We start from the raw sequence: 11839 nt of genomic DNA, 5'->3' as shown, positions 1-11839 counted from the left end.
AACAAACCCGTGCAAAAATTGGGAGGGAGGAAAAGAAAAAAGAGCAGCTTTCTGGCATACCACACCGTAAGGGTGCTTCCACTCTCTTTGAAGAGCCGCCGCCTCTCCCAGTCCTTCCCTGTGTTGTGACACATTAAATGGCTCTTGTGGTTGTCCCATTTCTAGGAGATTGTAATTGGGGATGAGCTAGAAGGCAGGAAAGATGTCAAATTTCTACGCAATGGAAAAGGAAAGAAATCTCTTCAGTCCTAACAGGACTTAATAAGACTAACTGGAGTCGTGCTTAACTGGTACCAATTAACTGTAAATTTTATTATTACATAATTGCCTCTCTTATTAATCTGCAATGGGAAAAAACATAGCCTAGGAGAGTCTGCTCCTGTCCTATTTATTCTCACAAAGACTCCTTCGCAGCCATTGTACTGCCTTTTATTTCACATGGGCTCTCTTCTGCCTGAAAGAGGAACTTGGCCAGGGAATGGCAATTCCAGTAACCTTCTCACAGTCCATTTATCTCTAAATGCCAGTCCCCTGGTGGGGGTCCTCCAGCCCCTTCGACTGCTTTTTATTATGCTGCCTACATGCTTTGCTCCTCAGAACACCTTTGAGAAGAAGAAGAAAAAAAGTCGAATGACAGACTCAAAGCTTTAAGTCGGGTGAGATGGCTTTCGAACACCCCCGCCCCCACCCCATTCCTGAGAAAATGAACTTCCCATTAAGTCTCTGGTCACAATTTCCTTTCTCTAGTAATGTAAGTCATAATGCCTTCCCAGTGGAACTGAGGGCCTCTATGTTCTGGAGACACACTGAGCCTTGACCAGAACGAGTAGGCTGAATCCCTCTGACTTTTGGGCATTAGTGCCAGTGAGGATGGCAGCTGCCCAGTGAAGCAGTTTGGATGACAAAACAGCTGTAAGGCAGAGGACAGTTGCCATGGGACTCAGTTAGTCAGCAGAGCAAGCACTTGCCTAGTTTCCGACCCCAGCCCCAGACTCAAGCAGGCATGGTGGGACTGGCCAGTGGTCCCAGAACTCAGGAGGTGGAGGCAGGAGGATCAGCAGTTCAAGATCATCTTTGACAGTGAGTTCAAGGCCAGCCCGGGCTATACGAGACCTTGTCTCAGATGAAAACAGAAAGCAGAATCCTGTAGCAGGTATCCTTTAGAAGCTCTGTTTTTCCCTCTTTCCTTCCCTTCCCATTCAACCCCACTCTGATCCTTTTGACTTACCAAAGAAAAAGTAACTAGCTGCAGGAAGTCGTTTCCCCTGTGACGGTCTAACCAGAGAAGAGGGAAGAAGGCTCCTCTGTGGGTAAGGGAGACCCTGCAAAGTGGTTGCCTCCTTGTATCCTCTTGTCTCAAGTTCTTCACGCCCCGAAGCCCCCAAGGATGGAACCTCCCCTGCTTTCTTCCATTTGTGAAGAAATCTCTTTTCTCCCATCAAATTCTGTGCCCTGGGTTTCCCACCAAGCATCTCTCAGCACACACCTCAGAGCCTGGTCAATGTGGCAAAATTATTCCTTACAGGTTTTGCCATGCTTAGTTGCTACATACCGACCTCGTGCCTGACCAGCCTGGTTTCTGAGGCCGGGTTCAAGACTTACTGTAGTCCCTCTTTGCTTGTATTGCAGTTTTGACCATTTGTCTCTCAGCTCATGGATGTGGATGGAGGAAATGCTTATGTGAGTAAGCTGTGTCATTCATGAACTAAGTTCACCTGCATTGTTCCTTGTGGCTCTCAGAAACAGGCTCCAGACATAAACAAGTAAGGAAGCAACAATCAGAGAACTTGTTACTTAAGCTTGAAACTCCGATCTTCTGGAGAAGCCGCCAAAGTCCTGAGCGTGGGAGGACAGTAAAGTTGTGTTAACCGTGCAGATTTGGTTGGTTGGTTTGTGTGTGTATTTGAGGGGATTTTTTTGAGACAGTTTCAAATTTGATATATAGTGAGAATGACCTTGAATCTCTGATCCTCCCTCCATAACCCAGTGCATGATGAGTGCTGGGGTAAAAGCCTAGTTGATGCAGCCCTCGGCATCAGGGATCAAACCCAGTGCTTCCCGCACACCTGCTGGGATGCAGCCCTACTCACCCAACTCTGTCCCAGTTTTACTTTTTGTTTGAAGAAGTCTCAGGTTGTCCTCCAACTCCCAACCTTCCTCCCACCTCAGCTTCCCAAGTGTAACCCCAACTTACTTGATGCTGGGGGTAGAACCCAAAGCTTGTGCTTGCTAGATAAGTACTCTACCAACTGAACTGCGTCCTCTCTGTAAGATTTTGATATTGTTTTAAAGCTCCTTCTCCATGCAGGTCCATGCAGCAACCTGATCTATCCTACTTGGTGACATCAGAGGCACACCTTTGAAAATTTTTTTACTCTCTGCCCTTTCTGCAGGCTCAGAAGTGGGGTTTTGAGCTGGAAGATAATTAAAGTTCATTCTAGTGTCAGGTGGGAGTTAATGGTTCACAAAATACATAGAAAGCTGATGCAGCATATGAATAGTAGTATCCCACCCTTAAAGGACAAGAAGTTAAGGAACAAAATTGTCATGGAGGAGGATGTTGTTAGTGAAAACAGGAAGACCCTGAGGCTGTCCCCCTGGGAAACTAGCCTGTAAATTACTATCATTGCTCTGTGTTCCTCACTTCTGGCTGTGGAAACAAAAGCATCCTGGGTGCTAAGTGAAGGACCAGAAAGCCTGGATACAGGATCTAAGGCCTTTGCTCTGTTTGCAGAAAACAATCAGAGTCTGAGGTCCTTTCATGGATGCAGAAGCTGGGACGGGAGTTAGGGAACTGTGGATTTCCGCCAATGACTACTCCTCCCCCACTGAGAAACAATCATAAAAATAAAGTTGTTTGCTATTCATTCAAGCTCAGGCAGCAGCATTCTATGGGCACAGCAGTGTGTGCTCCAAGTTCCTCTGGAGGCCAGGAGAGAGTGCTGAATTCCTTGCAGTTGGAGGTACTGGCACTTACAGGTCACCCAAAGTGGGTGCTGGGAACTGAGCCCAGTCCCGGAACATGAGCACTCTTCACCACTGAGTCATCTCTCTAGTCCCAAGGCACCGAGTTCTATCTTGTGGTTGATAAACTTATCTGGGGGTCAGAGAACAGAACAGCCATAATATTAAACAGAGAGGTTAGACAGTGGTAGCACACACCTTTAATCCCAGCATTCCAGAGGCAGAGATCCATTTGGATCTCTGTGAGTTCAAAGCCACACTGGAAACAGCCAAGCACGGTAACTCACCCCTTTAATCCCAGGACGTGATGGCAAGAAGCAGAAAGGTATAAAGAACTTTGTTAAGCTTTTAGGCTTTGAGCAGCACAGTTCGGCTGAAATCCATTTGGATGAGGACTCAGAGGCTTCCAGTCTGAGGAAATAGGATCACCTGAGGAATTGGCAAGGTGAGGAAGCTGTAGCTTGTTCTGCTTCTCTGATCTTCCAGCATTCACCCCAATACCCAGCTCCAGGTTTGTTTTTATTAACAAGACCTTCTAACAATGCATGCTTTACTATCTGATAAATAGGATTTTGTCAATTAAAAATTAAGGCAATCCTGAATTATAGCCAGATTAACCAAGTAGAGCACTACTTAGAGATCACAGACAGTAGTTTGATAACAGTAATGGCCACTCTTTGCACCAGTGTGGGGCAAACGTGAACAACATCCTCTCTTGCTTCTGAGAAGGTAAGCAAGATGAATCGTGTCTGTAGAGCATTAAAGGTTCCCCAACAGTAGAGCAACAGGGAGAGCATCAGTTATCCTTTGTGTGATGGGGTGAGCTGCTGACTGGAGTTTTCAGAACACCTTGCAGAAGCTTGGAGACTTGATGCTGGAGCCTGAAAGTTTGTTTCCAATATGTGTGCAAGAAAGGAGACAGTGAACACAGGGTGCCAAGGTGTGGGGACTGTTCCTCTGCCCAGTGTTCTGTTCTGCACCAGTCACGAGCCTTTTCCAGCTCTCTGTGAAAGTGGTGTGCCAGAGTCAAGACTAAGTCACCCTGGCATAAGTATCACTTGACCATTTCACAAAAATAGAAACAATGTCATTATGAGCTCCTTGACATTTCTGCTTTTTGCTGATGATATCCCACTAAACAGCTAAAATTGATGCTACTGCCAATTATCAAAGCTGTATATGAGCTTTAGAAGGAGCGCAGACACGTTTTTAGACCAGTTACTTTGTTCTTAGTAACATCTACTTCTGAGTTGGTTTTCTTTTCATGTTGGCAGAACCAGGACCATTATAACTATGTTATAATTTCCAGGTTAGAGTTTGGGTGGTGGTCTACTCAGAGTGTGTGCTGTTTCTTCTTCATTTTTACACCCCCACTTGCCAATATCTAGGAACATAAGTGTATTTCTAAAATATCACCGGGCAGGTGAAAGGCTAGAATAGAAATGCCCCTCCAAGAATTGTCTGCTCACACCATGAGTATATTCTCATAGGACATTGTCTTCTGGAGCTTAAATATGATATAATTTTCATAGTTACTTTTCACAGTATAATGCTCAGATTCAGGACCTGCAGTTGTTTTATTTATTTACTTTCTTTTTTATATTTGAGAACCATGAATTAGAAAAGGAATTCAAAGATAGATCATGTAAAGGAAACCTGAATCTGTAAGATTGTGGGTGATTGCCTTTGTTTGCAGACACTGATACTGACGTATATGCTCTTTCTCATCTAATTGCTTCTCTTGAGAACTCTGGGGATACAGGTATTTCAGCTGCATGTTTGGATGACTTCCTGTTCAATAGCTGTCCAAATTTGCTATCTATTGCTGTCATATCTACCACAACCAAAAGCAAGTTGGAGGAAAAAAGGTTTATTTGGCTTATACAATGTGGACATAGCTCATTATTGAGGGAATTCAGGGCAGGAACCCAAGGTAGGAAACTTGAAATATGAAACTCAAACAGAGATCATTGGGGGACACTGCTGCTTGGTTTACAATCCATGGTTTGCATAGCTTCCTTCTCTATACAACTCAGGACCACTTGCCTAAGGATAGCTCTGCCCACAGTAGGCTAGGCCTTCCTACATCAATCATTTATCAAGAGACGGTCCCCATACACTTGTCTATAGGCCAGTCTGATGGAGGCAATTTCTCATTTGATGTTCTCTTTTCCTTGTGTCAAGTTGACAAAAAACTATCTAGCACAGTAGAGTTTTACTCAAAGAAACTAAGCTCTGCTTAGTTTTTTGTTTTGGGGTTTTCTTTGTTTGTTTGTTTTGTTTTGTTTTGTTTTTTTGATTGACTTTCTTAGGCTGCTATTGAAATAGTAACCCACTCTGGTGTTTAGCTGTTGGCTCCATTCTTCACATGTTTGTGTCGTACAGCTATGTGGTGCAGACTGAGGGAAAGATTTAATGACAGTGTGTGAAGCTAGAAAATAACAAAAACTCTAATACCTGACTCTCAGTACTACAGACAGCAGTTTGTATAATCAGGACTTTTGTACTAAGAGAAAGGATATAGAGATATAAGAGAATCAATGTGACTTTGCTGAAGGGAAGGCTGGCAAAAGGAACCACATTCTAAATGTGTCACCCTTGATGAGGAAGAGCAAAGAGTGAATGTCTGTGAATTGTAAGGCCACACGATATTCTGAAAGGGCATTCAGCTTGTGTGGCAGTTTGAATAGGCATGCTCCCCATAGACTCATTCATTTGAATGCTCGGCCCACAGGGAGTGGTACTATTAGTAGCTTTGTTGGAGTGGGTATATCTTCGTTGGAAGTAATGTGTCATTGTGGCGTGGGCTTTGAGGTCTCATATGTTCAAGCTACATCCAGTATGACATACAGTTCTCTTCTGCTGCCTTTGGATTGGATATAGAACTCTCAGCTCCTTCTCCAGCACCATGTCTGCCTGCACACTGCCATATCTCACCATGAAGATGATGGACCAAACCTCTGAACTCTAAGACAGCTCCAATTAAATGTTTTCCATTGTAAGAGTTGCCGTGGTCATGGTGTCTCTTCACAGCAATAGAAATCCTAACTAAGACAGCTTGCAATAGGCCAGTGCAAGGTACAATTCTGCCTGTGTGCCCACAAGCTTTGGGGGTGTGGGAAGAGACTTGCTTTTCTTATGAACCATTATTCTCTTCTCTTATACTGGAAAAAGAATTTCTATGTATCTCTGGAAGGTTAGGGGACTAAAATGGACCACATTGCATTGTGAACTACTATAAAAGTATATATTTGTTATTTTGAGCTCAGCTGTGATACTTGAACACCAAAAGTGCAAAGTAATTTAGATTTTTCTACTGAATGTGAGAAAAGTGGTTTTATTTATTTGTTTATTTATTTATTTGTTTATTTATTGTAATGCATTCTTGTAACTTGCATATAATTTTATAGAGCTACAAGACAGGTCAAGACCTAGTTGCCAATAATAGCTTTATCTGGTGTGGGAATAGATATCAGTGCTTCACATGTACAGATAGCCACTTTTCTGAAGGGGCTTCTGAGGTAATAAAACTACCTAGGAGTGAAGAAGTCCTGTTGACTGGGTTCTAATGAGCCTTAGCTGGTTTCCTGGCTCAGGATTCTGGGTAGAAATGTGAACTATCTTTTCTCTAAACTTTTTTTCCCCTTCAAGACAATACAGCCCTTGCTGGTCTGGAATTAACAAGGATCTGCCTGCTTCTGCCTCCCAGATGCTATGATTAGAGGCATGCCTCACCAGGCTCTGCCTCTTTCATTGTAACTGTGTTATAATGTACTTCTGAGATCCTGCTACTCCATGGCAACTGGCAGCTCAGGGGACTGTGTGTTTATGTGTGTGCCTGTGTGTAGGTGTCCACATGTTTGAGTGTGTGGAGAGGCCAGAGGACATCGTCAGATGTCACCCGGAGGTACTACCCACCTTGTTTTTTGAGACAGTCTGTCATTGACTTGGAACTCAGGATGTAAGCTGGCCTGACTAGCCAGCTAGCCCCAAGGGTCCACCTGCCTCCACCTCTGCAAGTGGGTGCCACAACCTAGCCAGCTAGCCCCAGGGGTCTTTCCACCTCCACCTCTACAAGTGGGTACTACTATCCCTCCTGCGTTTTCTTTTTTCCCTAGAAGGTCTGGGGATTAAACTCAGGTTCTTGTAAGGCAGGCACTTTACCAGTGAAGCCCTCTGCCCTTCTCAAGGACTAACTTACTTACTGTGGAATCAAATTCTCATCCCTCTCCTTTGCTAGTCATGACACAATCTTTGTTCTTGCTAGACTGTGTCTTTGATTGGTCCTTCCCACTCCCTGTCTTTTCATGCACAGCACATCATGGCGTCAGCCCTGTCTCTACTATTGACCAACCCAACTCTATGATCCTGTTGAACAGGTTAACACAATTCTTTGAGCCATTTTTGTAACCTGTCAAAAACAGACAATATTTTCAGGCTCAAAATGCTATTGAAAATATGAATGGGAAAACATACATAAAAATGTGGTTTATGCTGGATATTCATATATGTGAGATTGTTTCCCCTAAAAGCTAGTGTGCTGTATTTGTATTTCCATCTCTCATGGTGCTTCAGGTATCAGTTGTTCCATGAATGTTTGTTTAGTTATAGGACAGCCTTGACTTCTGATCCATGGTGATCAATCTATGGTGACTGATTTTCTTTCTTAGGGAGGATGTTTGCTGTAGGGATCTGATTGATTGAACTATGCCTTCTAGACTTTTTTCTGTTCTATAGACAGTAAGATTTGATGTTCTAGTTTTCTCAGAGGGCTTTGGCATACCTGGGTCAGTAATAGGCAGGACACAGAGGAAAACCATTGTATCTCTTGAAAAAGGAAAACTCACAGCAGCCATCAGAAACACTGGGAATGAAGAAAACCCAACACAATACTTACTTAAAATCACTGGTTACAGGATTGCCTGAAGACCCTGAGATAACCTAGCATCAATCCAGTCCATTTATGAGGCTCTATCCTTAGATTCACTGTTTATCATTTATGTTCCAAGCCATTTCTGGAAGCCAAGTTCTCTAATACAGATCAAGAGAGATGATGATAATCTGGAGACCTCATCCACAGTGGATTGGGACAGTCTGTGGCTAGTCTCTTAAAACATGCAACCTGGCTTTATGATTGAGGGAGCATCCTTAATCCTCAATCTAATCAGAAAATACAAAGCTCATGGAAGCCCTTTAAGCTTGCTAAAGGCCTTTATAAAGTAATTTGTATATTTCCCCATGTTTTCACATGATATGCAAAGAGACAAGGATAGACTAATAATGACAGAATTAACTTAGTAACTGAAAGAGTGAAGCCAGAGATAAGATGGTAAAGACTCTGCAAGAGCATCCATCCTCTGATGTATCCCATCACTCCATCCTCTGTTGTATCCCATGACTTTATCCTCTGATGTATCCCATCACTTTATCCTCTAATGTATCCCATCACATCATCCTCTGATGTATCCCATCACTTTACCAACTTCACAAAGCCTCCCTTCCCTGACCAACCTTCAGCTTCTGTTTTCCTGTCTCCAGACAAAATCACCACACACTCTTCAATAAGGCCCTACTATCCTTCATACAAATGACAGAGAGATCAAGGCCAAGTGTTGAGCTGGCTTGTGCTCTACTGCAGCTTACCTGAGTTTGGCTACAAGGAAAAAAGCTCCAGATGACAGTGCGAAGGCTTACTGGCATTCTCCTGCAGGTGAGAGGTAAACTCTGTTTGCCATTAGTAGAACATTTGACACCAAGCAGGATGTCCCAGCACTGTGACTCAGTCATCAACCTCACCATCTTTAATAGAAGCAAAACGTATTAGTCACTGCTTAGTGACTGACGAGGGGTGATTAAAATAGTTGAATGTGAAATTGTTTCCACACTCAGTGAAGGAAGCACGGAACGATTCATCGGTGAGTCAGAGGACGTGCAAGATAAGGACCTCAAATTCGAATCTAACACATATCCCTACTCTTTTAGGGATTATAAATAGCTTCAGTGTGTAAAGAGTTCCTATGTCTACCCACCTTTCTGTTATGGTCTGTTAGCTGGGAGAATCCACTAACTCAGGTGTCTACTGTCCAGTAACATTGTCTGCCCTCCCCCACTTCAGCTTATGCATATGATTTCTATCCTTTCTCTTATCTCGTAGCACTATCTCCCAGGGACAGGCCCCGTCAAGAACCAACCCATCATTCTGTATGTTCTATTTTCTCATTCTCCTGCCTGCCTGCCTTCTCCTAGGAAATGCATAGCCACAGTCCTTTTGCAGTGTTTCATGTTCTGTGATACTCTGATCCACCTTTCTTTAGGAGTAGAGAAATGTACTCCAAAGCTCTCAGAAGGAAAGCATCCATATTTCCTCTGTCTCAGAGGCTTGTGCCTAATACAAATCACAGTGATTAAAAATCCTGGGGTCCAGGAGAACCTTGAGTACAAACATGCCCCAGTCCAGAAAGACATTTAAAGTGGAGCAGACACAGAAGTGATGGGAGATCAGTACATGATGCCATGTAGCTGTTTGCTGCCCACAGGTGGATGCTGGCTAATTACTGACCATTTTGTTGACAACAGTTATATAAAATATATTTATTGTCATGATAAAGTAGTAAAATTGCTACATATTTTAGCAATAATATTAAGCATTAAGCAAGACCTGATCAGTCATGAAATAGTCTTGTTACCTAGCAATTGTAATCATTACTACCAATAATGTCATTTAATAACCAACATATACTACTTATGTGCCTTGATGCTGTATTAAGTATATCATACATATTTTCTCATTTAATATTCCTAATAAGCCCTAATAAAGCTATTGTTCTGACTTCTATCCATCTTTTCCAGATGAGGAAATATATGCATATGGAGTTGAAATAAAACACCAAGGTTTTATTCTTTGAAAACTCATGGGACAAGATCAAACTGAAGCCTCACTCCCAGGGAACCTGTCCTCTGAATCTCTGGCAACTTGAAAAAAGGCAAAGCGTCAACGGGGAGTGCCTTCAGGGCTTAAAGACCTTACTCTGGGTAAATCGCATTTAGAACTAACTGACCTTGTTTGATATCTAACATTCAAACTTCTACAGCTGAGCTACAGGAAGATGTTATTTTTTTTTTTTTTTAAGAGAGGGGAGGGGATAATTCATTATAACCCTTTACTCTCCCCCAAATAAGGATATTTAAGCGTAATGTCATTTGAATGATTTGGGGCATGTGAAAGGCCTGGATATAAAGGTCCCTGTCCCTGAAGTGGGCTACCGAGCTCTGGGAAAGTCTGTCCTTGAGTGCACAGGTAGAGGGAGGCAGGGGCAAACCAGGACAGACACACACTGAGATGACAGAAGTAGCAGTGACTCATGGGGAAGGCAAGCCTGTGCTGTCAGGATGCTGTTGGAGACCTTGCCAGTTTATAAAGTCTTGATTGCTTCCCACCTGCTAAGATAAAGGGGCTCTTCTCAAGGGCGGGACACTGGGTTTCTGTCTTGACTCCGCATAGACAAAGATACTTCCCACAGTGTTTGTTTACCTTTTAGCTTTGTCCACAAACTACAGACCAAGATGAATCCTTACCCTAGATAATTCAAGTTTGAATTAGCACAGCCCGTTCCTCTTCCCAGGTGGTTCCTCTCTCTCTAAGTATCCACCACTCTCTGTTCTCATGTTAAATTGCATAGAGATAGTGTTTGGAATAGGGTGTTTTTCCCAAGTTATAATTCACTGTGTCTGATTTTATTCTTAATAAACTGTAGCATTTAGATGCTGGGGTGGGAGCTGGAGTGTCTTGGTGCACATGCAGCACCTGTCCCCCCACACTCAAGACCCTGCACAAATCAGACCCCAAAACTGGAAAGAAGAATGATAGAACACATTGATCAAAAAGACAAGATTGGTAAAATCTCCAAGTGGTCAAAATGAGTGCAAAGGAACCGATTACAAACTCTTACACACTGGGGGCTGGAGAGATGGCTCTCGGGTTCAAAGCACTGGCTGTTCTTCCAGAGGGCTTGAGTTCAACCAGGCTGCTAACAACTGTCTGTAACTCCAGTTCCAGAGAATTTGACACCCTCTTTTGGCTTCCTTAGGCACCAGACACACAAGTTATAAGCAGACAAACTGGAAGCAAAAATAGCTATACACAAAACACGAATAATTAAATCTTTTAAACAACACCAAAGCCACAAATGCTCACTTGGTGTTAACACACACTGGGAATTCTCAGGTCAGAGTTTTACACCTCTATGGAGTAAGCTACTGGAAAGGTCATTTAAGCAAACTTCTTTTTTTTTTTTTTTTTTTTTTTTGTTATTGTTTCCTATGTTAGAAAGCACAATTTACCCACTAATAGAGCCACATTTGTATCTATGTATAGTGTGGTATGTGTAACATATATACATTTACAATGTGTGAGAATATTAATAAAGATATCAGTTAAAATTGGAGTGGAGATTTGGCTCAGTTTGTGGAATGATTGTCCAGCACTCACAAAGCACTAGGTTCTAGTCCCAACACTGCACACAGTAGGAGTGGAGGAGGGGCATGCCTGCAATCCCAGCACTTGACAGATGCAGGCAGGACGTTCAGAGCCTGAGGCGATTCATGGCTTCATAGTGAGTTCAAAGCCAACCTGGGGTACATGACACTCTGTCTCAAAGAAAATTAACAATTTCTATCATTAATGAAATTATCATAATGCCATTCATAACAGCTATTAATATATTGATTATACTTAATAAATAGTTATATAATGTATTTCTAATGTATACAACAGATTATATTGATATATCTATGAACATCTATTTGTCTACATATCTAATATATAGATTAGAGATGAACATTTCTATACAAATATATGAGATGACAGACTGAATAT

The 11839-nt window shown here is 42.6% G+C and overlaps 1 long non-coding RNA gene across 1 annotated transcript; it reads left to right on the top strand.

Moving 5' to 3' along the window:
* Positions 1 to 1119: 1119 nt before the first annotated feature.
* LOC118584270 lies at positions 1120 to 10960 on the top strand. The gene is made up of 4 exons (XR_004945020.1): positions 1120 to 1153; positions 1630 to 1763; positions 8503 to 8674; positions 9814 to 10960. It is a non-coding gene; the product is annotated as an uncharacterized LOC118584270 (long non-coding RNA).
* The last annotated feature ends 879 nt before the right edge of the window (positions 10961 to 11839 follow it).

Source organism: Onychomys torridus, chromosome 5 (genome assembly GCF_903995425.1).
Source record: "Onychomys torridus chromosome 5, mOncTor1.1, whole genome shotgun sequence".
Taxonomy (NCBI): Eukaryota; Metazoa; Chordata; class Mammalia; order Rodentia; family Cricetidae; genus Onychomys; species Onychomys torridus.
Note: the sequence above shows the minus strand (reverse complement) of the source record. Positions and strands in the feature narration are given on the sequence as shown.